At 43.1% G+C, this 27823-nt stretch overlaps 1 long non-coding RNA gene across 1 annotated transcript; it reads left to right on the top strand.

Annotated features, from left to right (window-relative positions):
* On the top strand, positions 1–27821 carry LOC126053103 (uncharacterized). The gene is made up of 5 exons (XR_007510266.1): positions 1–91; positions 13966–15048; positions 15756–15841; positions 15927–16607; positions 21043–27821. It is a non-coding gene; the product is annotated as an uncharacterized LOC126053103 (long non-coding RNA).
* Positions 27822–27823: the final 2 nt, after the last annotated feature.

Raw genomic sequence — 27823 nt, forward strand, 5'->3', positions numbered from 1 at the left:
GGACGATATATGTACGTAAATGGTGCAGATGATGATCCCGTGGAGCGAATGGCCTCACTTCTTGACTCTACCACCCCGCTCCTCTGCCACGGTAGGTCATTTCCATTTGCTGTTTCAATGCTGCTCGTCTCCCACAGCGTGAAGCGTCTTCCCTCTGCCTGCCTTGAAATGAAGTCAGGCACCTGCCCAGCCCAGGCTGGCAGGCTGCCGCTCAGGTTTTGCCAGCGGTGATTTAAAAGGAAGGTGGGCACTTTGTTGTGTGGCAGGACTGGAAAAGGCCCTTCAGCTAGAACAGAGGCATTGCAGTAAAAAGTTCTTGCAAGGGAGAAATACTTGAATGTTCTTAATTTCAAGGAAACTGTTGGTAATTTTTGTGGGTTGTTTGCCAAAGATTTATTATGCATGTGTATTCAAATAAAGGCCATGATATTTGCTTAGCAGCAGGAGAGCATTAGTGTGTGACAATGCTGTCTTGCATCCCTTCCCCAGGATCTGGCCAAAGCAACCTTTCCATGCACTGTACAAAAAAAAGTCCCCTGAGCTAACTTCTCTTAAAGATGACAACTCAAAATTCCCTTCTGTAGTTTCCTCTAATGCCGTTACTTATCTTCACACTCGTTTTCTTAACTCATTTGCTACAATCTGCATTTCACGCGCATCATCTCAGCCTCTGGGCAGTGCAGAGTTTACAGCCAGGTAGAAATGGAGACACCATCACGTGGCGTTAGCTCGGGTTCTCCACCCCAGGAACATGCCTCCAGTTGAGGCCGTGCTCAACGGGCAGACATTAAAACTAGTGAAGGAAGGGAAAATTCGCTTCATGCTGAATGGGGAGTAAATAATAAAGTCCATACCACGTGAAGATTCAAGGGATGAGAGAAGCCCTGAATGCCTATAGAGACCCTGTGGAGGAAAAAAAAGGCGACATGAAAGACTGATGATTGAGGCTTAGTATTTGAAAGACATATAAGCAAATCCTAGTTAAGTCTCTCTGCTAGGTGAATCACTGCCACCAGTATTAAAATGTCAAAAGATACTAATGTTCAAAATGATTGCTGAGATGGCAGTTCTTTTCTAAATCCCTGTTTTCAGTTGCTCCATATCTTACCTTTGGAAGTGAAATTTCTCCATTAGCCTTGACTTGGAAATGAAAAATCGGGGACTTTAGAAACTCAATTTTAAACAATGCTGCCCAGCATAAAATAGACTCTGTTGTTCTTCTGAAAAATGTGTGGCTGCCTGACATTTTCTAGCAAAGCTGCTGGCTTTATAATTTTTGGTCTTATGATTTTGACAGGTTGGGAAAAATGTGCAAGGAGAAATACTATACAGATATTAGGGCTTAGGAAAAATTACTCTGTGTTTGGCGAAAGTTGAATTTCATTTTTTATATTCAGAAAAAAGGAATTACTGGTGACACAGATACTCTTAAAGAGTTTTGAAACCATTCTTTCGGCTACAAATAATTATTTGATTTTATTAAAAGGGTTATTTGGAAGCATCATACAGCTCCTCTATAGGCATGGTAATACAAGTCTTGTATTCTTAGTGGGTGCTGCTCAGATGTGCCTGCTGCGAAGCCCCAAGCCCACCTAACCCGCCAGCTGGTGACCTGTGGCTGGGTTTGCAGCAGTAGAGCTGGGGAGAAAGCAAACGCTCGGGGCGTTGCGGAGACAAGACCACAGCCTGAGCAGAATTAATTGCAGGCCTTGTGGTGATCAGGGCTTCAGAGAATGCGCTCACCGTGGCCTGGATAAAACGGCTCCAAATGGAATTTTAAAAAATAAGGATTTTTAAGCTCCACACACGTTTGGATGGCGGAGAGGAGGCACCCTGGTTTTGTGCCTCTGCAGTGGAAATGGCTGCTGGTGAACGATGGCTCCATCGACTGAAATTTTTGCCTGGGAATGTAGTTATAGGTCAGTAACTGAGCTGCTCTTACCAGAAAAGCAGAACTTTTGTAACGGAGCAGGCATCCCACTTCTGGAGCAGGGGTTTTCTATCCGTGACCCGCAGGCTCGCTGAGCCCTTTAAGTCAAGGGTGAGCAATCACTCCCTGCTCTGCTGAACCTGATTAAAGTGTTTCTAATTAACAGCTCGATAGTAACTGGGGGCCTGTGAGAGACTGTAAAGGCTGACAGCCGTCCACTTTTTTAAAGTCTTTAGGAATCACTGCTCTCACAGCAGAGGTGTGACTTTTAATTACATTTTAAATTAATCCCTTTTACAAACAGTTAAGGACACGCAGTTACGCAGCGGACCGGTTCTCCACCTATGCAGTAACCCCTCACTGGCACAGATTAATTTCGTTTCAGCAAAGTACTTAAGTACATGCTTAACTTTAACCACCTGAACTGTCCCACTGGAGCCACGGAGATGACTCATGAACTAAAGTTAGGCCCCTGCTTGCGTATCTTGCCGACTGTGGGCTTCTGCAGCATCTACTGCCAGATGTTTGGGAGAGGAAATGAAAGAAACTCTGTAGTGGACAGTTAAGGGAATAATTTACTAACAGAGGAAACTTTGTCTTGCTTCCAAATATCTGAAAAGTGATCTAATGTGATTGTACATATTTTGGTAGTCCAGACATAGGTTTAAACCATTTGTAGTCCAAGTCAGGTCTTGATCTTTTATGTTTATTCCCTTGGTTTCTTCTCTAATGCTCCAGTCTGCCTACATTGGGCTTTATCAACTTTGGGGTTTTGTCCTAATTTATGTATGCATTAATATTCTTCATGCGCTTACCGTCAAACACAAAATTGCTGGGTAAGAATGTATAATAGAAGACAGAAAAACGCTATGGTCAGTGGATGTAACCCTGCACTGTAGAAAGGCTAGAGTAAAAGATGGTGACGTTTCCAGTATACTCCTGCTTCTGCAATCCATACACTGGTTTTCTTTTCTTTTTTCCTTTCCAGCATACTCATCTTTCATTTGGCTTGTCTTACAAAAGCTCCTTACGGGAACACAGCACAATCTCTGCACAAATAGCATAGTGTTGGAATAGTGTTAACACGAGACTTCAGCCTGAAAATCTCACAACAATTTTCTATGCCATAAGCGGCACTCATTACAATAAGGTCTTTCATTCAGATTATACAACCCCGCACAATGCCCCACACTGGTCAGCTAATACAGCCAGAGCCCAGTTTTAAACGCAGCCCTTCCCACAAATCAACACACAGCCGGGACACCTCCGATGTATTCTCTAAAGGATGAACGATACAATTGTCACTTGCTAGAACCTCGTGCGTTTCGTAGAAGTGCTGTTTGTTTGTCTAGCTCTGAGTTACGTGGAGTTTTAGAGGAAAGTACTGCAGACTTGTGGCAGGCTGACACCATCTCGGAGAGAGCAAGTGAAAGATTTATTAGGGGAATCTCCTTCTCCTTGAACACAGCTTTCTCTGAGGGCTGACACTTCATGTCTTCCTGGTGCCACCTCCAAGGGCTTTAATTCCCCAAGTGATGGCAATAGAATAAAACTGGCTGTCTCCTGTCTTCGTCACCGGTGTGGACTTTGCCCAGAGCCTCCTGAAACCGCCCCGGACTGTTCATACGTAGGTAACCACCTCAGACCTTAACCGAGTTACTTCCACTGGGCCAACCTGTCTAAGCTGCTGTTCCATTTGCTGGCAATTTCTGCAGAAAGCTCAATCACTGACGTGGTCTAACGCTTACTTTAAAAGCAGGTTGCTCCAGCACAGGCCTGAGACAGGCTAGAAGGGGAAGCCTTGTCTTGCTAAGGGATTTTCTGCAGGGGAATGGAGGCCCGCAAGACAGCCCTTTCTGCGAGCACCAGCTTCATTTTGAAAAGCACTGGAGAAATAGTACACAAGAGGCCACACTCAAAATATAACCAACTGCTTTAAATTCCTTCTGTATGAGTTCTGCCTTTCCTTAACGTCTACGGGAACTCTGCCAGTAATTGCCCTTGTGCTACGGTTTCTCCCTTTATATTAGCGTCCAGCAAAGCCTGATCTCCACATTAACTCAGAAGATGGCACAGCACTGATTTCTAGTCTGAAACAGCAAAGGTATTGTGAGTGTGTACCTTATTCTTGACCTTACTTTCATCCTATATGAAAGCTACTTTTAGTTATGTCATATCCTACATGGCAGACTTCTCTTCCTTGCTAACACTAGGAGGGAGGCAAAGCCTTGTTGTTTCTCTGAAGTGCTAGAGTTACCATTAGTTTCCATCCAGAAAAGCCCTTCGTACCATTCATTCTGTCCAGAGAAAGATCATAGATAGCAGTGGATGAAACATTGACTGATATCTTAGAAAGTTCCTCCACTGCTGTTGGAGCAGAGGAGCCAGGAAGGGTATATAAATAGCTACAGTTCTTCAGTCCAACTAGGTAGCCATAATTGCCTAAAAAATCCTTAAGGTGTATCTTTTTTTGAATTGTCACTCAGCTTGCAGTCTACTTACATGCCCATATGATATGCACAGACACCATCAGTGTTGCTCCGTACTGAGTCTAGAATATAATTCAGAACAAAAATTAAATACTGAGCTGGGCAAGAGCATTCAAATCGGTCACATGCTGCTTTTCTCTACTGGAGAAGGAGGGTTTCTGCGGTAGGTAGTTCCTCTCTTTCATGGCTTTTGAGCAGGGCTTGAGCAAAGAGCCATCCCTCCGGGGAATTCTCGCTCCGGGCAGCTGCTGTCAGGGCTGGCAGCTCTTGCACAACAGCTTCTCGGTCTGGGCAAGCAGGGGGCTGTCGGTGGTACCGAGCTATCAGTCTGCTGGGAGCTTTGCAGTCTGGGCTTACGCTCCTAGGCAGGTGGATCAATGACACTAAGAACTTTATTAAAAAAAATAGACCCAGGCTCGTCAACATACGCCAGTATAGAATTGTTTCAGGGCACACGACCTTTCAATAGGTATTAGCTTGCATTTGGGACTGCCTTTGCTTCCAGTCTACTGAAGTTCCTACCTAACGTGCAGAGCCACCATCGGTGTTGCTTGTACTGGATCGTCAACCTCTCGCTCTGCTGTGAATGAGGACGAAGGAAAGGGAAAGGACACACAATCCCCTTGGCTCCCTGTGCAAAGAGGAGCTGCAGTCCGACTCCTGGCACTCCGGACCGGGTCTGTGGGTCCCCCCGACAGGGCTCTTGTCCACGAGGGTTTGCTGTGTATTGCAGCAGGGGACTTCTTACTCTGACCTGTCTCACTGCTTGGCAAGAGGCGAGAATGCCTTCATACAGAAAAAAACGCAGCTTTCTAAATAATGTTCTAGCTCCTATTCCGGACTGCATCCTAAACCTTGGTGGGGTTTGGGACCAGGGAGCTGCTGCCCCCGTACCGGGTCCCGATGCCAGCTGGGTCCTCGGCACTCAGGTCTTAAGGCACCTCCCTGGCCCTGGGAGGTCCTATGCCTGGACAGTAGGTGGTATCATTTCAGGGAGACCCCGCCTTTAGCTCAACTCAGCTGATGAGAAAAAACCAGCTTTGTCCCTCCAGGGAGTTTAACTAACATTTGCCTGCTGTGGTTTGACCGACAAACTGCAATGTTTCAGGCGGCCCCTCACCTGTAAGGAGGGCTGGAAGAGTGATGCAGGGAGTTTGGGCTGCAGTCAGCCCCTTCAGTGAGTGTGGTACGTGTCTTTTAAAAAGCAGAAGGTGATTCTGGATTTGGATGGCAAATACTTGACTTGCTGGTAGGCTTAACCACAATAGCATTCCAGCTCCAGGTTCTTTGCTGTAGGCATTGGATATATGTCCTTGCTACTATTTTCAGGCTCACTCTGTTGTTTTTTTTAATATTACTGTGTACGTTCACGGGTGAGTTGTTTCATACATATTTCTGAGAAAAAAAATGTCATTTTTATAAATGCATGGATGCCTATAACAAATTGAACTGGTATATTAAAAATAGCAACATCAAAAGAGCCCTTATCCAAGTAAAGAGACTACACTTCAAAATGGCTTTACTGAAAAAGTGTCTTGTAATGCTTATTTCAGTCTTGTAAACAATGCATCTTTTAAAATGTGGCTTGCAAAAATTACACACAATACTTTGGTTCAGGAATCTGCTGGCTGATTTTCTGAATCGCTGTTTTTAATATAGGGACTGTGGGCGTCTAAGAAGGGTTCTATATATAATTCTGAAGAGCCATCTCATTCAGTTGCTGCAACTTACTTTACCAGTTTCTCCTGATTCATTTTTTTCTGAATGCTGAGCATTTTAAAAGTACAGACTGAGCAAAATGCTCTATATAGATCATTATAGTTTGCAGCTCCGTGACTTCCCAAGAGGTTATTATATCTCAAGCACTGAGAAACAACTCTCACCGAGTAAGGAATTATTCCATTGTGCAGTATTATTCAAGCAATTAGAAATCATACTGTGTACAAAATACCGTATCTCCAGGTAGCAATTTCTGGTGTTGTATCATGCCTACTTAAGTGTGTAGCTACAGCAAAAGAAGTAACTATGTTAACAATACAACCATTTTTAAACCGATAGACTAACAGATTTAGAAAAACAACAATATACTGTAATTGCAATGCACCTTTCCATTGGCTTTAGACATCTCAATTCCCCATTCCAGAATCTCCTGGATTTTTAATTTCCCTGCCATTCACAAACTCTCCAACTGGTCAAGGAGACTGAGGTATATTTCTTTGAACCCCATCACAGCAATATTTTATTGCATGGAGAAGTCCGCAGGAAGCAAGAGGTAACATGCACTTTCCTTCCAAAGCACTCCTGTCTCCTTAACTCCTCCAAAATGCCCAAAACCCGGCCTTGCATTTTCCTTGGCTAGTACAACAGACTGCCATAAAACTAAGCAGAGCATTTCTAAATATTTCCTTCTGAAGACCTGTAGTCAGCCTTTTTCTTTAGAAAATTAGTTTGTATCAGCATATTAACTTGAAGCATCGTGTTAAACCCGGCTTTGCAAATTATATAGACTTGGGTTAAGAGGGTCAAAGCTTAACAATTACCCAACTCTTAGGGTGGATCTTCTTTATAGGCAGAAGCAGAAATAGACTAATTTCTTTTTAAAATCAGTTAGGATACTTTTATTGGTATTGGCTTCATTTGATAAGCTCCCAGGCACTTTACAGTGATATTAATGAAAAAAAAGTCTCACGACATGCCGGTGAGGTATGGAGGTGCAAAAACATGGTTCGTACCTATCTAAAATTCACATTTTGGTCAGTGCCAGATATGACCACAGAAAGGAGAGTTCCCATCTTGAATGATTCTGGGATGTGGCTGCTCAACTAGAAAATGTTTTTTCTAAAGAAGCAGGAAATCCATGATGTGTGCTAGTCCAGAGTTTGAAAACCAAGCTCGGCTCTGTGGAAGTGGGCACATCCACGCTCCAAACCATTTTAGGGCCCAGAGAGCAGCACGGTGTTAGACCCGTGTTTCCTCGCAGTATAGGAGTGAGGACATGACTCTGGTACTCATCCCTTCGTAACTGCTCAATATATCTGGCAGATAGCCCTCCACCGACGTCTGAGCTCAGGGCATCCCGCCCCGTGGCTGCCACGTCCCGCATCCCTGGGGAGGGCTCTTGGACCAGTCTGGCCCAGGAATCCCAAGGTTTTGGGAATCGGTGCAAGTCACTCTCTGGCACGGGGCCTCCTCGCTATAAAAGCATCCATGAAAGCCCCAGTGTTGGGGGGGGAAGGAAAGAGTGAGTGTGAGAGAGGCAGGAAAGCACAAACACTTCTATATGTAATGTCTACATTGCATAAGGCTTTCTGTTACCATGGCAATGAGCATGGTATAAATACCTAGACAGATCTCCCTTGTGGCAGTGCATTCTGCTGCTCCTATGCTGCAGGGCCAGCCTGCGTACAGACATTTTGATGGGCTGCTTCAAACCCTCTCTGGCAAAACTGCCAATGATTTTGTTCAGTCTCAAACCCACAGTCCAGCGGGCAAAAGTGCTCCTTCCACTTCATTCACTATAACTTACTTTCTGGCCCCTCCAAATAAGCAAATTAATTCTTTTTAAGCACAAAGATGGAGGACTACATCCTTATTAATTTGTATTCAGGCTAAATAATCAATAGGAAGAGCTACATTCTGGTTGCTTTAGTTATATTTGAAGTCAGACTCAGCACAAGCATTTTCAATAACAGTTTAGTGCAATCAAAACTACTAATGCTGTTGAATTCTGAGTTGTAAAGGAGTTTTAACAGATCCAGGTTAGCCAGTCACAGAGAAGCATAGCCTTAAGCTAAGTGCAATAATTAAAAAAAAAAAAAAAAAGTGCCTATGTTTCATAACACAGAAACCCTTCAATTGATTTTTCCAGGATGTGTGCAGTCTTGCATGAGATGCAGACAGAAATAGGTGGATTTTGTTTTAAAATATCAAGCATGATCCCACGTATAGAATCTAAACACCTTATTTTAAAAGGCTCGCTGCCTCCTTATTCATTTGGCAGGTATGGTAATGGCAGTGACCAGATTTGCCAGGACATCTCTTTTCCATTCACCCCCTGCTTTTTGAGTGTACAACTGAAAGAAGGAAAATGAAACAGCAGAAAGACATATATGTTCCCTTATATTACCTCTGTGCAGGAAGACAAACTACTTCAGATGGGGGGAAAAGCGTGTCTTCATTTTGGAATTAGGTTTGCTCTTACACCGAGATACCTATTCAAACTCAAATCCAAGCTAGGGCAAGAAAGTTGGTATTTTCCACGTAAATTAGCTGGGTAAGTTACGTACGGGAGTCTCATATAGGTTAACCCAACCTGTTGGGTGGAAAACACAATAAAAATGTCAAGCTGCCTGATTTTATCTTATGATAGTTAACAGAAGATCAAGACAAAATAGGAATGAGAGAAATGTGCCTTGAAAGAAATCCATACTAGGATGAATTTCTTCTTGTACTCTTCCAGTCCCTGGTAACGAGCGCGTAGTATGGAAACAGATGGGGCTGGGAGCGGGAGGAGAGTCACGGAGAAGCCAGGTGATGGCATGAAGGAAGCCTCCCTGCTACCAACACCGTGTCATTTCTGACAAGTTGAAATTTTCCAGAGCAGCACATATTCTCCCTTTAACTTCTGAGTGATACAGGGAAGAGGTCAGTACAGCCCAAATGTGAGGGAGTAGCAAAAAAAGCGAATGCCCCTCTTAGCCTAATTGGGATGGGTTTGCAGCTGGTATCGTGAAGAGTAATCCTTTAGTAATTCCAAATCCTTGGCCATCTTAAAATGAGTCTGAACTTCCTCCAGCAAAAATGTTGTTTCCTTCAACTCCTCACTTTTCATTTCTAAGGCAAACAATTAAAATTAACAAGGCAGAGCAAGAGATGACACCAAAGGAGTTTGGAAGAGGAAAATCTGCGTCAGCAGTGAGAGCTAGTCAAGATGTATGTTTATCACACTGAGTGTATTTGAGACAGAGTTCTAATAGAATTGTACTGTAGTCACATGCTAAAACTGAATAACAGCTTGTACAACTCTTCACACTAAATAATGTCCTGATCCTGCAGTACTTTAAAATTGAAAACTCATCCAAGAACTGAGAAACTGAATTGACCTTTCCTTGGACACAGGTGTGGTGATTCATGCAGTGACTGGAGGGGGAAGGGGACATTGCATGAGTCACTTCTGTTTGTTATATGACAAGCATCTTCTTCTAATTGATTGCTTAACCAACTTTCATTTCCATCTGCCACCTTTTGACCACGACAGAGCGCGTAATCCACAGTATGTGGCTTATACTTGCTTCTTAACAGTGAAATAGATTGTGGAGGCTATTCAGTGGACTCAAACAACTTGAAAAAGGAACAGAAAATACTTGCTTGCACTGCCTAAACACTTCTCAGCCGTTAGCTTGATTCTGAGCCGAGACCTACCATCTCAGCTGAAGCCAATGGAAATGCAGAAATGCATGAAAAAAATCGTTTCCTGGTCACCTGGTTCTTTCAGGCATTGACCACTTCTAATAACAAATATCCCACTCAGACCTATAGTCTATCTAGCCCAGCACCCCTTTCTCCAATAATGGCCAAACCTGGATGCCTAGAAACATTTAGAAGAGGGCAAGCATATTCCCCACAGTTCCCTATCTCTAGCAGTCTTGCCTGTTCTTATATTCCTGGGACAGATTTCCCGTACCATGAGGACATTCTTTTTACAGGGACAAGTACCTGCCTGCAAACTACAAGGACTAGAACTGCTCATCCCTAAGAGCTGAGGCTGGTGCTTTCATGAATGAAGTACGTACATGTATATGTACTGATAATGGCTCCATCGTTCCAGGTGGTGCCCATTAAATCTGGGCATAGTCCACCACCAGAATGAAACAAAGGTTTTTTTGCAAATTGGGATATGCCAATGGAAAAAAAAAACACCTTTAAAAACAATCTAAAAACCATCCTACACTTAAGCAAGTATTACAATTTTAAAAGTGTACATTTGGCGAATGATAAATCAAAAATACTAGGAATAAGCTGAAGGGGTTTTTTTAACATTTCCCTTCCACGTGAGCAGAATGTTAATTATGTCCCTGATGTGCCAATATCAGTTGTACACTGAAAGAATTTCTCTAACAAGCATTTTTTAACTTTTACCAGAACACATGCGCCAAAGTGAACACGCTGCTGAGGCAGGAACCCCGTCACTTCCCTAAGAGTGACAGTGTCACCGCTGTCTATCGGTGACACACTGTAAAAAGCCACATTCTTCCACAAAGCCGTCCCAGTAACTTTGGGAAGCTGCAGGCAGGATATCCTCTGACGTCACGTACTCTGATGTGCCAATATCAAGGGCATAAAACTCAGGATGTCCCAGATATGGTCCTGGGTTAGCTTGGAAGCCAGACAAAGTTACCCTTGGCAGGCTTTTGCATATCTATCAGAAACGGAACATAGAGCCCTCGAGTGTGTTAGAGACAGGTTTATAAACAGCAAGAAGGGGAAAGAAATGCCAGTCCGCCCTTTTCTTCATTCGATTTCAGGACTGTGAATTGGGCATGCCTTGCCACAGCCTTTTCAGTGAGTAAAGGCATTTTTTCCTCTGCTGTTATCACCAAGAGGCGATATCCATGTGACTGCTCTGCATTCAGCTGGCACCTTTGACAGTCTTGCCTGCACTCTGTCCACCAGCACTTGAAAGTGACCTGTAACCTCAGATTAAAGGGATGCCTCTAAAGCGCCTGTGCGTGCTGCTGCCCGACAGCTAGCTGCTCTATCGAGCCTTGCCTGGAGGAAGGTTGTAGTAGCCTAGGAGAGTACTCCTACAGGTGGATAAGCACATTCAGAAGAAGAGTTTGTGACGATTTGGGGGAAAAGCCAAGACACCCAGCAGAGAATCTGCAGCAAACTAGGACTATACCCGTGGGGATTAATAAGGGAATCATTTTGCCTAATGCCAGAGGAGATTTTAAAATGGACAGGGAAAGAAGAAATATTCTTGCAAGATACTAAAACCTAAAAAAAAAAATGGCAAGGATCCTTTTGCAACAGGATCCATAAAAATATACTCCATAATCCAGGGAAATTTGGTACAGTTCCGTGCTTACTGTGCTGTTACATCCCTTGATACTAACTATAAAGGCAGCAACGGATGCGCGCATATGAGTGAGTGTGACAGCACTTAGGAGGCCGAGAACGGAGCTTCTTTCTTTCTGATTGCCTTTTAATGAATGAAAATGAAAATTCAAAGCCTTGCCGCGTGATACTGATCTCCACATTTGGCATTTGGGATTGATTCTGCAGGGCTGCTGTGTGCGGATCCCCCTCCACACCTCTGCCGGAGCCGCGGGCACGGGGAGCGCAGCATCCAGCCCCAGGTGCTGCTCTGTTCCTGCTTCCTGGGGACATCGTCTCACGATAGCCAGGAGGAAAAACAAAACAAAAATCCAACCGGGCAGCTGAGGAATTGGCTTATAGAGTTAAAACGTGGAATAGGTTACAGCAGTGCCTGACTACCAAACTATCGCATTTGCTAAATATTTAAGCAGATAATGCAAATAATTGCAGCTAAAACCAATTCTTTCTGAGGAAAGAATATAGAGCGACAGGACAGGATACGGTTTGGCTTATGTTAGGCATATTAAATGAATCTTAGCTGGTGTTGATAAGTCTGTCAATCCACGAGAGGGGGAAAAAATGCCTTAAAGGAAATAAGCGTAGCAGGAAAAAGAAAATCTGTATTCAGGATGGTGCTCTGGGTACCGGATTGCAGCACTGATGGAGAGAGTGGAGGTGAAAGGGAGAAGCGCATACTATTCCATATTGCTGTCCTGATTATCAGGCAATGTGGTTGAGGCAGTGTGAATTATTTAACTTCAAATAGGTGTGTAAATAACAAGTAAATGTTATCTCTGATCCTTTTAAGCTTTCTTAATAGTTTTTTTTTAGATTCAAGAATTGAGAAACATACGAGGAAGCTGACAATGATATACCTGGAAAAGAGTACAGTGCAGCTACCTTTGTTGTTTCTCAGGGATGCCATATTCAACACGGTGAATGAAGACAATCCTTACCCAAAGGAGCGGAGGGCACTGACAGGGTGGTGGACTAACTCCAGTTCTTTTGTTCTAGCTGAATAAGGTAGCATTTTTAAAAGCATCCAAGTACAGTTCTGGTTGAGAAGTCATATATCTGGGCTAGCTCCATGTGGTGCCAGATTTAATAACCCCTGCTGAGAGGCAGGGCTGTGTTTGCAGGACTGTGCAGGCTTCTGGGCTGGAGCTGGATAGTAAGCCTTATTTTCAGAGTTACTAAGCACCACACAAAAATAAATATTTAGACATCTACACATACAAATGCACACTTGATAGGTTTATAAAAGTGCTTATGTAGTTAGGTGCCTGCTCTTAAATCAGTGTGAACCTTAAGCAATGAAATCTTCTAGAAATCCCACTAAGCATGGTGTTTGGTCTTCCACCTAAAATAGTCTGTAAGATCCGGCCCGCTGACTGTCAGTGAGGCCTTACATACTTGTATGGCTCAGTTCTCTCTGAAAACAGGATGGAGGGTTCCGTGTCATGTAAATACTTTTATATTTCTGTTGTTTTCAACCACCTGAAAAAGAGAGCAGATCAAAGATAACACCCATAATCTCTTAACAGGGCAGCATTTTTACTGCTGCCTGTATCAGCCTATGGCCAAGACTCACTTCTTCTTCCATTGCTTCAAGAGCTTATGCTGTGAGGATGAAGAGAAGATGTCCAAGGCAAGGAAAGATACAGAAAGGTAGTGGCACATCCAGGGCAGCAAGGAACACAGCTCCTGCGTCAGTACCGGCCACAGCCCAGGCTCAAAACGACTTGGTAGGGCTGGCCATGCTGCTGCACAGCCCTGGCACAAAGCGAGCTCGTGCAGTATGCCAGTGATGTTGACCCATCGGGTCCTACAGCAAGCAGTGTTTTCCGCAGGAATGGAGGGCAATGTCCTTTGACCTGGCAGGGACGTTCACAAGTCGTTCTGGAGGCTCACGGATTCACGATAATGAGGTTTCTGGTGCAACTGCCCAAATTCTCCTTTTAATTCTCGCCTCCTTCTTCCTGTGTTAACTTAGGTAACCTTGGGCTTAGACACAGATCTGCAACAAACTCTAGACTCAGTCACTGGACTGGCTGTCAATAACAGTCAGATGACGGCCTGGCCTACTTTATATGTTAACAGCATCTCGCAGCTGAATAAAGGGTTGATTAAGAGCAATCACTGTAGAGCAATCTCTAGAGACTGTTCTACCTGTGACTGATAGGCAGACCGTGCCCCTTTCTTACTATCTGAGGGATTTGCACTTGACCAGAGTTATAAGTGTATTTATGAATTCCAGGCTTTATTATTGTAATTCCCTATTCCTGCACATACAATTGCCAAGTTTAAAGTGAAAATCGATTCAGAACATCACATCTTCTCAAAGGCAGAGCCTGCAACCAACAATACCTCATCTTTTATATCCTATTCTCTCCTCTGCTGCTACCCTGAATACTGCAAAAAATTGAAAAGTCCTATTTTCCCTTCCAGTGCTCTCGAGGGGAGTGGATAATCTACCCAATGGCTGGCTGCACAGCGTGTCATTTGGATCTCCCACAACAGCTCCAATGGACAACTGCAAAGAGTCAGTTTGTGTCAGGGCAACAACTGGATCTTTTAGAAGTGAACAGGAACAAGCTACACTTGTTTTGAAGGGAAATTCAAGACAATTTCTTCAGCTCTAGCCCTACTATTTACCATTTGTGAGGGATGCCTCGGCTCCTATGAAGAGTTCTATAGAGCCACATACTTAGAAAAGGCAAGAGGAAATTGTACTCATACAAAATACACAGATTTGGACACACATCTCCAAGCATTCTTTAAAAAGCTGCTCAGTCTACCAAGTACAATAATACAATCTTATACTCTGGAAATATCATACAAATGTTTGAACTACTTCCGAAAAAAAAGAGAGGACTGCTGCAGTGTCAGGATTACTAAGTACCTACTGCAAATGCCACTGATAATTAAACCACTTTTCCCCCCCCCTATATTTATCCATTTAATAACCACCAATGTCTTTCTGCAACCGGTTGAATTCTAGCTGTATATGGCCCATCCTGAAGGGAAGAGCTGCCAGCACGCATGGCTCTACAACACGGCGCAATGAGCACATTTCATCTCTAGGACAAGATGTGGCAAATCTCAAGGGAGCATTGCACCCCTCCTGCACTGCAAGTTCACCTCATGCTCTCGTACAGAAAATGTCCCAGGGTTCGGTGGCATGGCAAGGCGCCAGTGGCTCAGCTATTTAACATAATGGCTAGTGTCTTCCACGGAGAAAAGGTTGTACCTGAGAGGATACAACCAATATCAACTCTGAAATTACACTTCCAGCCTTGCTCTTGCAAGAAGGAAGTTTCTCCTGTGTTGCATTATCGGAAAGCCAGCAACTCAGTTGCACGGGCCCCTGAGGGCCCATTGATTATTTTAAAAGGCTCCATGAAAGGTAATTATGAAAAGATTCGTTACAGCAGAAATCCTCAGGGATCTGCAAACTTTAAAAAAAAGGCTGAAAATCACAGGTTTAGGCTGCTGCTGCCTTCCTCCTTCCTTGAAGCCTCTACTGGCAAGGTAAGGAAATGCTTTCAATTATCTCCAAAAATGACAGATGAAGGCACCTTGCACAATCAGGTACTTAATGTCCTTACCCTCCCTGGGGCTCTGCCGCTGACAGCAAATGAACCGATAGCTCCTGCTGCTCCCACCAGCCTGGTTCTCTGTGTTATCCACCTACACACACTCACACATTCGTTCTCTCCCTCATAATTTATTCATTCAATTTATTTATTTATGTAGGTCATTTTCAGTAGTAGTTTTACAAATAATGGCAGAAGTTAAAAGAGCAAGAGAGAAACAAAGTTAGGAAGAGAGCTGGTGGCACGCTGGGAACGGCAGGGGAAACTCTACTCTACTGAAAACAAGATGTACACGAGAGGATCGTTCCCGATTTTCTCTTCAGGCAGAGCCTGAGCAAATTCCAAGTGACATCAGCTTCACCAACCTTTGCTCGACACCGACTTCACACAGCCGATTCACCTGGTGCTCATGCTCTGCTCTCTGGACTTACACGGTCTTTCTGATTGTACTTGAGACCTTTTAGAGCTCTCCGAAGACTACTTCTGCATTTAGAGACCATTATTTTGGTTTTCCAGGCATTTACTCATTAACCGTGTTTTAAAGCTTTAATCCACAGGGGTCTTCGCAGTAATGAACAGGCATATTTACATTGCCAAACCTACGCGTCTAAATTAGATCACTTCCCCTTATTTCCTTTTTAGCCACCCTTCTGAAGAAACTCCCTTTTCTACATTGACTCCCCAGAAACTCTAAGGAAATTACCTTTCTAAAGACACAACCAGACAAGGTGAGATCAGCGTGCTTTTTCCTGTGTCTTTCCTCTCCCTTCCACTAATTCCACCTCTACGTTGCTCACCCATGCTTCCTTACAGGACTTGTGACACTCACCTGACCCCTCGCTGAGCTGATTCAGCTCACTGAACTGGCAGAAAATAAATCCAGAGAAGTAAAAAAGGGACAGTTTTCTGATGGGTTAATGAGCTGGATCAGTGCAGTGAACATGAAAGTCAGCCTAAGGGTGAGTCAGGATCACGTAGGAGGGAGTGTGAAGAGCAAGGAGGATTGACCCTTTTCACAGCAGAAAGTGATCAGAAGAGCTCAGTTTGTCTCCACTAACGGTATCCCTAGTTGGGAATATAATATAGATGCCTGGAAATAGAGGGAATTTATCCTCACTGTTCTAGCTATGCAGTAATGAATTTATATTTCAATTTCTTTCCCTTCTATGCTCAGCTGGCAAGTTCTACCACAATTCATAGCACGAGTGTATTATAGAGACCCACTTCAAGCACAGCATCTCTATACCTCTAGGAAAATCTGTCTCTCAGGATGTTACAGCAAATATGTGAAATATTGAAAACCATTAAGAGTCAACTATGACCTGCCCTGTTATGGAATCTAGTGGAGGAGCGCAGAAACAGAGCCAAGAGCAGCACCGTTGTCAAACTGTGAAAGTGATTCCTCTCTGAAATGAAACCTTGCCTGCTCTATCTTTTGATATCTTCAGACCAAGACCGCACACTTTCTTCAAGATACACTATGTCAAAGACAAGGTATACTTCACTGAACATGTTACGCTCAGTAACAGGGTTAGTTCAGTGAAACTGAATGGTCTGTGATATAGAGGAGGTCAAAGGAGATAATCTTATACTCCATAAATCTGTAAAGTACAGATTACACAAAGCAAGAAAAAAAAAAAAGAGACTAAAGCAAGACTTTGGGGGCAATGAGCATAACCAATTCCTATTGTTCTTCCAAAACAAAGAGGACTTCTCCCTATGCCCTTCATCTTGGATTAGTGGTTTCTCCCTGCTGATACCACCATCCTTCCTTACCTAAGAGGAAGACAGCTCCCTCTCTTTTGGTCTGTGGACATGAGCACCAAACCAGCAATTACGGAAATTGCAGGTCCTCTCTGTTTAGAAGACTAATTTCTGAATGTATATGTGGCATCTCGGCATCCTCCTAGCAATGTACTGGAAATGCTTTTGTCATTTCTGTTTCTCCCATGACAGTAAGAAATTATGTGCTCTGTCCCAGCCTGTCATGCTCAGTCTGTGACAGAAGCCCACGCAGAGCGCACAGTGCAAAGGGTGCAAGATTACATGCTAAGCAGAGACCTTTGAGTCCCTCAAAATGTAATCTCTATTCTGATTACAAAAATTGTGGAAGATACTTTATTTCAGCAAGGCTCTTAGCCTCTCTTCATGGGTTAAGCAGAAATACATTCATTTCCTATCTTCACTATAACTTTTTACACTCAGAATGCACGCAGAAAAATACACTCTGAACTACAGATATTAAAGCAGTAAGTGCCTGCCCTAGCAATAGGTTCAATAAAAAGCACCTTTTAGTAAGAGTCCCTAAACCAGAGTTCCTCCAGTGGCCTAATCGGTATCCTAGTTAGCTCTTACTCCCACTAGTCATGACAAGTTACGGATCATATTTCTCCTGCCTCAATTTAAAAGCAGTCCGGCTTCCTCTGGCTTCCCACAGTTTATTCATTTCTCTAACTTTCTCCCTGTTTCCTATGACTAACATATTTTTTTTTCTGAGTCAAAATTTGTCACAAGTTTCTACCCATGGTCCAGGACTACTGTAAATAGTGAGTCTGGTTCTGTAGCAAGCTGGTTTCCTGTTGTAGCATGATACATATTAAGGCAAACCACATCTGTTCAGAGATGAACCCATTTTAAGAACAGTTATTTGTGGGTTGTAGAAGATTATCAGCCGTTGCGAGAAGGGGCTCAGATGACTCCTTAAAAAATTAGGAGAGTAGGGAAGGCCTTTTGACATATTGAGTCACTGGAGTCAGATGGGAGAAATACCATTTGTAGGTTTCTCTGCTTAGGGTAGTTAATCACTTCAAGATAGTTTGAGAGTTTTGCGTTTGAAAATGAAACAGCACTCTGAAAGGAGAGACTAAACAGCTATTGAATGAAATTGTTCTGGGCTAAAAGACAGGCTTTCTGACTTTGGGGGGGAGGATCGGATGACAGCCCCCATCTTCACTGCTCTTTGCTACTTGTCCTGCACTTTCTGAAAATTGTGATTTATTGTGATTTCTCTCTTATCATAGGAGAGAATAATGGCCTTGGTCAGGTTCAGCCCTCCCTGCTGCTATCTACTGTGTACACAGACACACACCTCCACTACCCGTGTTAGTGCATGTGCACAGGAGCTGTATTCACATCGGCTTCTTTGGGCATCAAGATTAGATGCAGTTCAGGGCATGTGAAGAGTCTAAATTCACACATACTCAGGCACCCACGTAAAATACTTGCAACTGATAAACACTTGCTGTGTCATTCACTTGTCCTTTTGCCTCCCTCTCCAAGAGGTGGGTATACAATTTACCAGCACAGTGAAGTCCTAGAAACAATTTCCTCATGTAATGTAACGTTACAAAGCAGTGATATAATACAAACACAAGTTGTGAATCTCTTTAACAACAAACTTTGGGGTAGAATGGAGAGCTCGAGATGAGGGCTCAGACTCAGCACTCTCTGGGGAAGTTTTCATTGTTTTCTTGTCACATTTTAGACTGATAAATACCTCTTACGCATAGAGATTTGTTGCTCTTTTCTGACTGTTAACTGCAATTAAGCTAAAACTTCTGTGCGTAGAGAAATGGATCTGACCAGCTTATTCTGGAACAGCAGATATTCTGCACTGGAGGACCATGTGGTCCTCCAAGGTTTTTTTCACCTTTTAGAAACAGATTAAGCTGAACTGCAAAAGGACCCTCTTGGTATGGAATGAAAGGATCTATGCAGGGAAAGGTGCAGAATAATCAGGTTTTAAGTACATATGTTCACTGATTTCCCAGCAGCTTCCCATGTATATAAACCCATTCCTAGAAATACTAGTTTTCTTTTTACCTACATACTAGCAAGCCGAAGGAAGAGGAATTGCTTTTGGTTTGCATTCCTTGTTTTCCTCCAGAAAATGTTCAGTGGGACACTACCATCCCTTGTTCTAAATTCTTACCTCTTGCTGTACTGGTATTTTATGTACTGTATCTCTGACTAGTGTCCTACAAGACACTAAAGAGAGAAAGAGGGGGGGTTTGTGTATGTCTCTGTAAGTAAGCACATTATACATTTGGGAAAAAAATCATCCAGAAGACCTCTAAGTTTCTCTCTGCTTCAGAGCAGCCTTAACACAAACTACCTGATAAGTCCAGTTTGTGCGCTTGTGCAGAGAACAGGTTTCCAAAGGCCTGTTCAGAGCGCCCTGATTAGATAATACATAACAGAGAGAAACCAGGGTTTAGAGGACTTTGTTTTCATTTGCAGGTCATTAGAGGCAGCCCAAAGCTAACTTAAGCCTCCTGGCTGGGAGATACTGGATCAAGATAAAACCAGGCGCAGACAAAATAGGACTGTTTACGCTTGATACAGCCATACCCTGAGTTTCCATGTGATCAAAAAATAATAAGCCACCAAAGCAAGAGGCACCGTCTTCAGAAGCCTCAAACCCCATCCATTCAAATTGCTGCAATCCAGTACTTGCAGGGCTACTGGCACTGCAAAACTGATGAAGGGAGGTAGCCCTCTGGCAAAGCGCATTAAATCTATGAAGGTGACTTTACCCTCCTACAGTTTCAGATTGCAAGAGGTTCAACTAGACCGGACCCTCCTCCCATTGCAGAGGATCAGATGGGGCAAGTGCTGAAGGCAGGCCTTTACCAATTCCACCTAGACTGCGACAAAGGGCACCGTTTAGCCAAATTAAGACGGCCACATTAGGGGGAGGAGAAGGAAGAGTGTGCATGTTTAACTAATTCAATTTCTAAATTAATTTAGTTAAATCAGTATAACTTTTGTGTGTGAGCAAGGCTTATTGTCAGAAAGCTAATTCTAAATTAAACGAGAAATACAGCAGTGTCATCCATTACAAAGGAAACATGGGCTGAAAGTACTGCTGAATTGCATGATGGATCTAAAAATACCAGAATGCAAGGATTAACTACAAGTGAGTTAATAAGGTGTTATACTGCATTCTGAAGGCTGCTTAAAATTAGCTGTGGATGTGCTTTTGCTTGTCCTAAATACACTGCAGAAAGACACCTTTTTTTTTTTTTCCCATCTCTTTCAGTCTTTCTTTGAGCTGTCATTCTCTGAAAAGTCTGGCTCTGTAGGCACTAGAGGGAGAGAGATAGCTTTGCTGTTCCTCTTCTTTCCAACCATGCTCTCAAGCCTGAAGGAACCGATTTTAGTAAGTGACGTACAAAGGTGAAGCTCAGTCATTTCCCCGTATGATTTATTCAGTGTGTGCTACGGTGCCATTGTACAGTGCTGTACTTTGTTGAAAAGGCATTTTCACAAGAAATGCCCATTTTCAGGACCAGATCATTCTCTAAAAAAACCAAACAAACAAAAGACAGCTTTCCTGGCTGAACCTCAACTTAAAATAAAACGTTGCTAGGATTTACTGAGACTCTACTATGTCTTCTGCATTCTACAGCTGCGCAGAAAGGTAATTTTTAGCGCTTTGCAGACTCACACAGCACTGCAACAAGCCACAGATGTCAATTATTACTTCTGCAGTCTGTGGGTCTGGGAACCTTCTTCTAAGCTAAAACGTAAGTTGCACGAACTGTGGGCTATATGCAGATCTCAGGATGTGGTCTGTACCCCACAGAAATCTCTAAACAACTGCTCAGCCAGGTGCTGCCTGACTCCACACAAAGCGCTGCATATCCCTCTGGCGCAACAGGCTGTATTTAGCTAGGTGTAAGAAGTTTGTGCTTCCACGAGAACTAGGATCCTTGCACAGAGGCAATTTCACCCTCAACCTACATTGTCTGACCTTCCAAAACTGGCACTGGCCAGAATTGCTGCCCATGTGCATTCCCCTATGGCATCTGAGAGCAATCTGCTTCTCTTGCCCATAAGCAAAATATCCTATAAACCACCAAAGGACCAGTATTCCTGCATTGCTACAGATGTAACATTCTGCCTTTTCACTGTACTTTTCTTTCAGTTTTAATGGACTAATCACGGGAGCTCACGAAGTCAACCAACTTTGCAGTCACACAGCTAAACATGTCATCAACTCTTCAGTCCCCGAAGCCAAACCTTTTGTCAAAACTGACATCTCGGAGCTTTGTGACATAGGTAGAGTTCAGATAAGTTTCTCCTAACTGCTACAAAAAGCGCTAGTTTATCCTTTCTGAGAAAAAAAAAATAAATTATCCCATTCTAGAAGCTGCACAAGAACGAAACTTCACTTGGATAGCATCTTACCCCAGAAACTTCCTTCACATCCAAAGTCCGGCTGGAGAATGGCAGCTCAGGCATAATTCTCTATGTCCTTACTTCTGAGAGTGAGGGTCAGCATTTAAACATTATCTGACCACAGCTGCAGATCTAAAAAGCGTTTGCAATTAAGCATGTTCTGGTAGCCACCCTTGTCTTTAGAAAAGCGTGAGAGTTTGCACTGTCTGAATGTATTAGCCAGCAGCAGTTAAATACAATCGAGCTGTCTACTTCTAAGTTTAGGACAGAATACTTCACAGCTGCAGTCCTTCTCCCACTGGGTATGACTAATCAGATCTACTTCCCTGATATTCTCTCCATCTCTTTAGGTGTTTGTACAGATAAACCCTTTCGGCCAAAAGTACTTTTATGTTGAAGTAAGTGCTCACTTTGTTTTTTTCCAGCATACGTGTATTTTTTCAAATTCTGTGAGTAACACTCAGGGACTGTTAGACAGGGAGAAGTCACAGGTTATGGGTGGTATTGTCAAGTTGTGCAAGTCAATGATTGAACAGTGCAATTCATCACTTCACTGCCATGCGCTAGATCAGGGGTTCTTTCTCCTTTGTTAGCTTTTCAAAGATATGGGGTCCAGAAAGGATGTTACTGTTTTGCTCCTATTTCAGAATTACTCATGAACAACGCGGGTTTTTACCCACAGAAAAAAAAAATGCAGCTTGTATGGTTGAAATAGTAAAGTGGGTTGTATTTAACTTAATTACAATGATAATGAAAATACACTCTCTTGAGGATAGCAAGGCCTTTAGCTAGCTTTAGTTCCAGTCCGACAAAGACAAACCAATTTAAAATTTACAGTGGATATCAACATTGCTAGTAAAGAAGCCCAAAAAGAAGCTCAGGCTAATATGGCTATGTTCAGCATTTAAAAAATAACCTATTTTCCATTATTATAAGAAAGGGGACTTTTGTAAATTCAAATAAAATCAAAGATTCCATTTTATGACTTGGAGAATGTTTCTTTTCTTAAGTTGTTCACAACGTATAATTAGAACTGTAGTGTACTTTACTACATGCTGCACAAGAGATTATCTGTCTCACAGTGGTACACTGTTTCACAAGCCAAGAGTGACTGACAGAGAACTCTCAATCTGTTACTATATGTTTTCTACCATTCAAAAAATAGTTGCCAAACTTAATCCTATGAACAAAGCAGATAAAAAAAAGGCATAACTTATAATTTTAAAACTTAAAGGTTAGTGGTTTTTTTAAATTGGTTCCCTTTGTAGCCCTTTTAATAAACAGAAAACAAGCAGAGCACTTACTTGTGCAGTAACCAGCCACAAACCCCCTTCCTCTAACACACACACATACACTTTTGCAAAGAAGGCTCTACTGTAGGTACAATAGCACTGTACAATTCACAAACCAGTGATTTGTGTCATGAAGTACTGAACTGTCAACAAATAATGTAATCACTAATAAAGATATAGGACATAAAATCATTTGTGATTAAAAGGTCATGGATATTTCTCAATTGGACTTTTATCGTAACATCCTAAAAAAGTCTTATGTTCATGCAAGTGCTACAATGGAAAAGTCTAAATATTTTTTGGCTATTGGTATGCTTTTGATGTATAGTGATGCATGATATCTCATTAGAATTTAAATACATACCTTAACTTTTATTAAATACAAGGTTGAAGCTTTGTAAGGTCATAATATGCAGCACTGCAATAACTGATATTATGTGTGGGAACTCTCCAACACAATATCTAATTCTCTGATGTCTTCTGAAAAGCATGAAAGAGGTCAAACTCTTATTACTCATAATTTACATAGGCATTTGGCTATAACATTGCTAAATGTCGCAACACTTTATAAATCAAGTGATTAACAAGAAATCTTTGCATTATATTTGTGTGCCATTATTTTTTATTATTAAAAGAATGCTTAAATGTCAAGTCCAGGAGGTGCCTATGTGATTAAAGAGTTCTCTGATAAAAAAACTGACAGAGAAATGGAATGACCAAGCTCTAAAACACACAAACACAGGATAGCTAGGAGGCTGTCTTGCAGAGTGCGATACTGTCTGCCTCCCTCCCACTGAACATTTGTCCCACAGCTCCAAAGAACAGTAAATGTTTAACTTCTCTGGAAATAGAAAGTCGTCTGCTGTCCTTCCCGTTAGCTCTATAACACTGTTACTCCAGGGCTAAATATCAACAGCTTTTGATCGATCAACAAATCCCTATCAGAAGTTAGGCTTCTAGGCTCCCCATTATGGTAACAAAGAGGAGCCAATTTAAAATATTTGGCTGCATGCTTGGATAAATATTCATGTACAGAGGGGTACAATCACTACTGTAGCTATTTCACAAGTGGGCAAGCTGAGACATGGAGAAGAAATGGCTTGCCTGGAGTCACAAAGTATATTAACAACAATGTTGGAAGGAGAAGATGATGTTCTGATTTCTCAGCGCCGTCTGCACTGGAAAGATTTGGCAGTACTCCTGGGCTGGGAATGCCCAAGCCTTTCTTGAGCACAAACATCCTTTAAGCCAGACTAAGCAGTGCATTACAACAGCAGTACAGTCCTAACGTAGCAGACTACCATGCTGCTCGTGCAACATGACAGACATCTATCACACAGCAGAGTACACGATGCACAATAGCAGGAGCTGGGCAGGCTGACATCTGGAGACAGGCTGCAATGGTGGGCAGCCCCCCGCGAGGGCATCATTCCCCTGCATGCCTACCAGATCCTCCTGCCAGGCACTTCCCTGGTGGCTCTAAGACCTTGCCCGTGCTCCATGACAAGATGAGCCAGGCAGAGCCAGTCATCAAGTTAAATGTATGGGCCAGCCATGCCACACACATCAGGTCGCTCAGCTGGACAGGAGTCCCAGTGCCACACTGCATGTGTGTGTAAGGTATTGCCGGTGCACAAGAAAGCCTGAGGCAAGAGCCAACTGCACACATGAAAATTACCAGGCCACTCTTCCCACTACTACTAGAAAATTTGTCATTGGCTTTAAATGGCAGAAGATTGAAACCTGCTGAATTAAGAGAATGAACACAAATGAAAATACAGTAGAAATCTGTTTTTAAGTAGCCTGAAAAACACATATGAACACAGCCATCCTTCTCTACCTGACAAATGGGCACTGCCTACCTCTTAGCAAAGAGCCAACAGGAAAGTGCAACAGTAGTCTCAAGATTATTGAAATGTCAGTCCTTTTAAACAGTGCTCAATGGCAGATTCAGAAGTTTTGACAAAATGTCATAACCCCGGTAACTAGGCAGTATAGAAACAGATCAACTATAGTTGATCAACTATAAATGGAAAAATAAAACACACCTATCAAATAAAATCAGTTTATATTTTATGCTGAATTATCCTCTTACCCTCGCAAACTGCAAAATTCTGTAACTCAAAATGAACCTCCCAGAGCATATAATTTAGTGACACACACTACTTTTGTACTACTGTACAAAAGAATACAATTTGGATTAGGTTTCAGCACTGTTCATTGCTTCTGCTTGACTATGCTCATGAAATGCACCACTGTATTGTGCCTGGAATTTGTTTTGTTATTTTGAGAATTGTGCCTGGGGAGTACTATTTACCTTGAAGTATTAACTCAAGACACTCTGTTATCTACATACAACAATTTTGCATATATAATGACTGCAGTCCACAATCAGATACACCGTTTTCCATCCATGCACTTAAATATTAAGAAATGGAGGATCTATAAGATTGCAGGAACCAACAGCCTCAATCAGAACTGAAGCTTCATCGTCCTTTTTTATAACTTAAAAAATCCAACTTTGTTTGTCACCCTTTGGGAGAATGATACATTATACAGGGGTTATCTATAGTCTACCTAGCAACCGTGCAAGTCATCAGGTCCATATGAAAGCAGTGCTTCTCTCCCTGAGAAGTCCTGTTACTCTTTCCAGCAAACCCACTGCCCGAGCTTTCTCCCTACAGTAGTTTTGCCTTTGCTGCCACAATAGACTTCTGAAACCTATTTCCAGTTCCTGCAAGCTGGGGTTTTGAGTTTAGACACAATGCTCATCCTTCTTAGAAGCGCTTGTATCAAAGAGTGGTAGCACTGCCAACCTCAGAGAGGCAACAAGAAGCAGCAAACGTATGTATGTTTTCACATGAGTATTATGTAGGCCAGTCACCTGATTTTTGAACTCCTAATATTCTCATCTTACTGTTAAAACAACTAACCTTGCCAAGCCTCCCAACAGCATGACCGTTGTGTGCACACAAGCGTAACCCTTGAGCTTCTGAAATTTCTCTGCGGCTGCTCCTCCTTTCTTTGAAAACAGTATCAAGAGCTTCTTTCCTACACAGCCATGTGAGAGGAGAGCTCAGCATGATCTCTGCCACAGCTCTGATTAACCTCTCCTCTCCGAGAAGAGTGGAGAAAGGCAGCCAAGCTGAGGATATCTCCCCTCCCCAGCCAAGGCCGAAAAATTCACCAAGACCAGAGCTTCTCCAAGCAAAAACAACTCTAACGGGGCCAAAGTCAAATTGCATCACAACCATTTCCCACCTGCCTTTTCATCAACAAAGCCTGAGCCTGTGCCACTGAAATCAATGGTAATTTTATTATGGACTAAATTGGAAAGGAAGAAGGGAAAAGAACAATAAAAAAGCCTGTATTTCTAAGTTATAGTTCTCACAGATAGGCTAATTGCATTCCTGTTTATGTAAGTCACTATTTTCTTCAACAGTGCGACTAGCTGGCCATAAAATGAGTATATTGCATGTATTCATGCATGTAGAGGGGAAAAAAAAAGATTTTCATACATTTGGAAAACCCATCTTTGCAATGGGGAGGCAAGAACTTGCAATATATTAAGCAAATAACTTGTTTCTATCACAATATGATCCAGGCAGCATTTGTCATTCTATCCTTTATAGATTAATTTTTATAAAGAGCACAAAGTAGGTATTTCTTTCACCTGTATTGAAAAAAAACCTCCATTAACAAAACAAAAGGCAAAACTTAGGTCTAAACACATTTTTGTGATTCTAGGAGTAAAACATTCCTAATCAATCATCAGCATCCACCCCTGGCTGGAAGGCTCACAGGTTCATCTCACTGCCACTGAAGCAGCCTGCAAAACTGTGGGCTAGCACGGCTGAGAACTGCACCAATCCTGCCCCTTCCTACCCAGATGGGTGAGACGCTGTACCCCACCACAGGTAATGTCTCTTCTCTCCTTAGAGCTGAAGCATCAGCTGGCAGCCTGTACAGCAACGCAAGAATGGCATGCCAGCATGGAGTTAACAGTCCACCTTGCTCAATACAGTTTTATGCTCCTCCACAGAGGCTACCGGAGGGCTTGCCTGCCAGCGAAGCTGCGCTGCTCATCAGTTGGCAATCAGCTCATAACCTGGAGCAAAAGAAACATGCTCCACGCAGAAATAGAACCAATTATTCTTGTTGCTGGTGTAGATGCCTTTTTTATTATTACTAAACTGTTGATTACCCACTTCTCAGGTTGAAAAATGTTTATTTTTTACTTTCCCCTTAGAGAGGAGAAGAGATTTTTCAAAAGTCTACATTTAATGCAAAACAAGCAGGACCTTTTCTTCTTTTACTAAACTTTGACAAGTTTGGATATTGTCTACAATGTGCCTATTTCAGTGATTTCTTTGTAATCAAATGGCAAGAATTTGTGATTTTACACTTGAGTGGATCATGGTACAAAACACTCAGGATTTATACTGTTCCTTTCCTTACACCATCCACTTTGGTAACCAGCACACACACACAAAAAAATCCATCTTCAGTTGTTTACAGACCTTCCCTCTCCCCCTCTCCCTTCGGAAGCGTCAGTTAAGCTGGAAGACAGAAATATGCAAAAGCTGCCACAGTTTTATCACCAGACCCCACCGAACACTCTGCTGCTCGCTGCTCCTTTTCCGAGCTTTATCAGTGACTTTAAAGGAGGACGTATAGCTATAGCTACCTCTAGTCTCCACTACCCGGCATCGCTTTGCACCCGTCGCAAATGCTTCACATATCCCAAGTCATTAGAAAGGGATTAGCCAACCCAGCGCCTAACACCGACCGTTGTTTCCCTGACAGCCTAAAGAACCCCATCAAAGGCTCTTTGAGACGCTAAGTCTGTAATCTGGTTCTCCTTCACTCCGTATTTCATGAAGGCGGCCAGATACAACGGGAGAGCCGTCCCCGTTCGGGGGGAACCCCCATGATCTTTTACAGACGTTTCAATCGGCCGCCGCCGGGAAGCCCTTCAGGGAAGGCAGCCGGCCTCAGCCCTTGTCCCGAGAGCTCGTTCCCGGGCACGGCGCCATTTCCTCCCCCCCACGACGAGGCGGCCAGGCTCGACCCCTCCAGCCTCCCTGTCATCAAACCGGCGCACGACGCGCTATAAGCCGGACTCCCAAGCACCGGCCACCTTTCTCCGCCCCGCCCGGGGCCTCAGGAGAGGTGAAGTGTGCCGGGCCGGGCGACTCGCCAGCCCGCCGCCCTTCCCGCCCGCCGGCCCTGAGG

The sequence above is a fragment of the Accipiter gentilis genome, chromosome 32, assembly GCF_929443795.1.
Source record: "Accipiter gentilis chromosome 32, bAccGen1.1, whole genome shotgun sequence".
In the NCBI taxonomy this organism is placed as follows: domain Eukaryota; kingdom Metazoa; phylum Chordata; class Aves; order Accipitriformes; family Accipitridae; genus Astur; species Astur gentilis.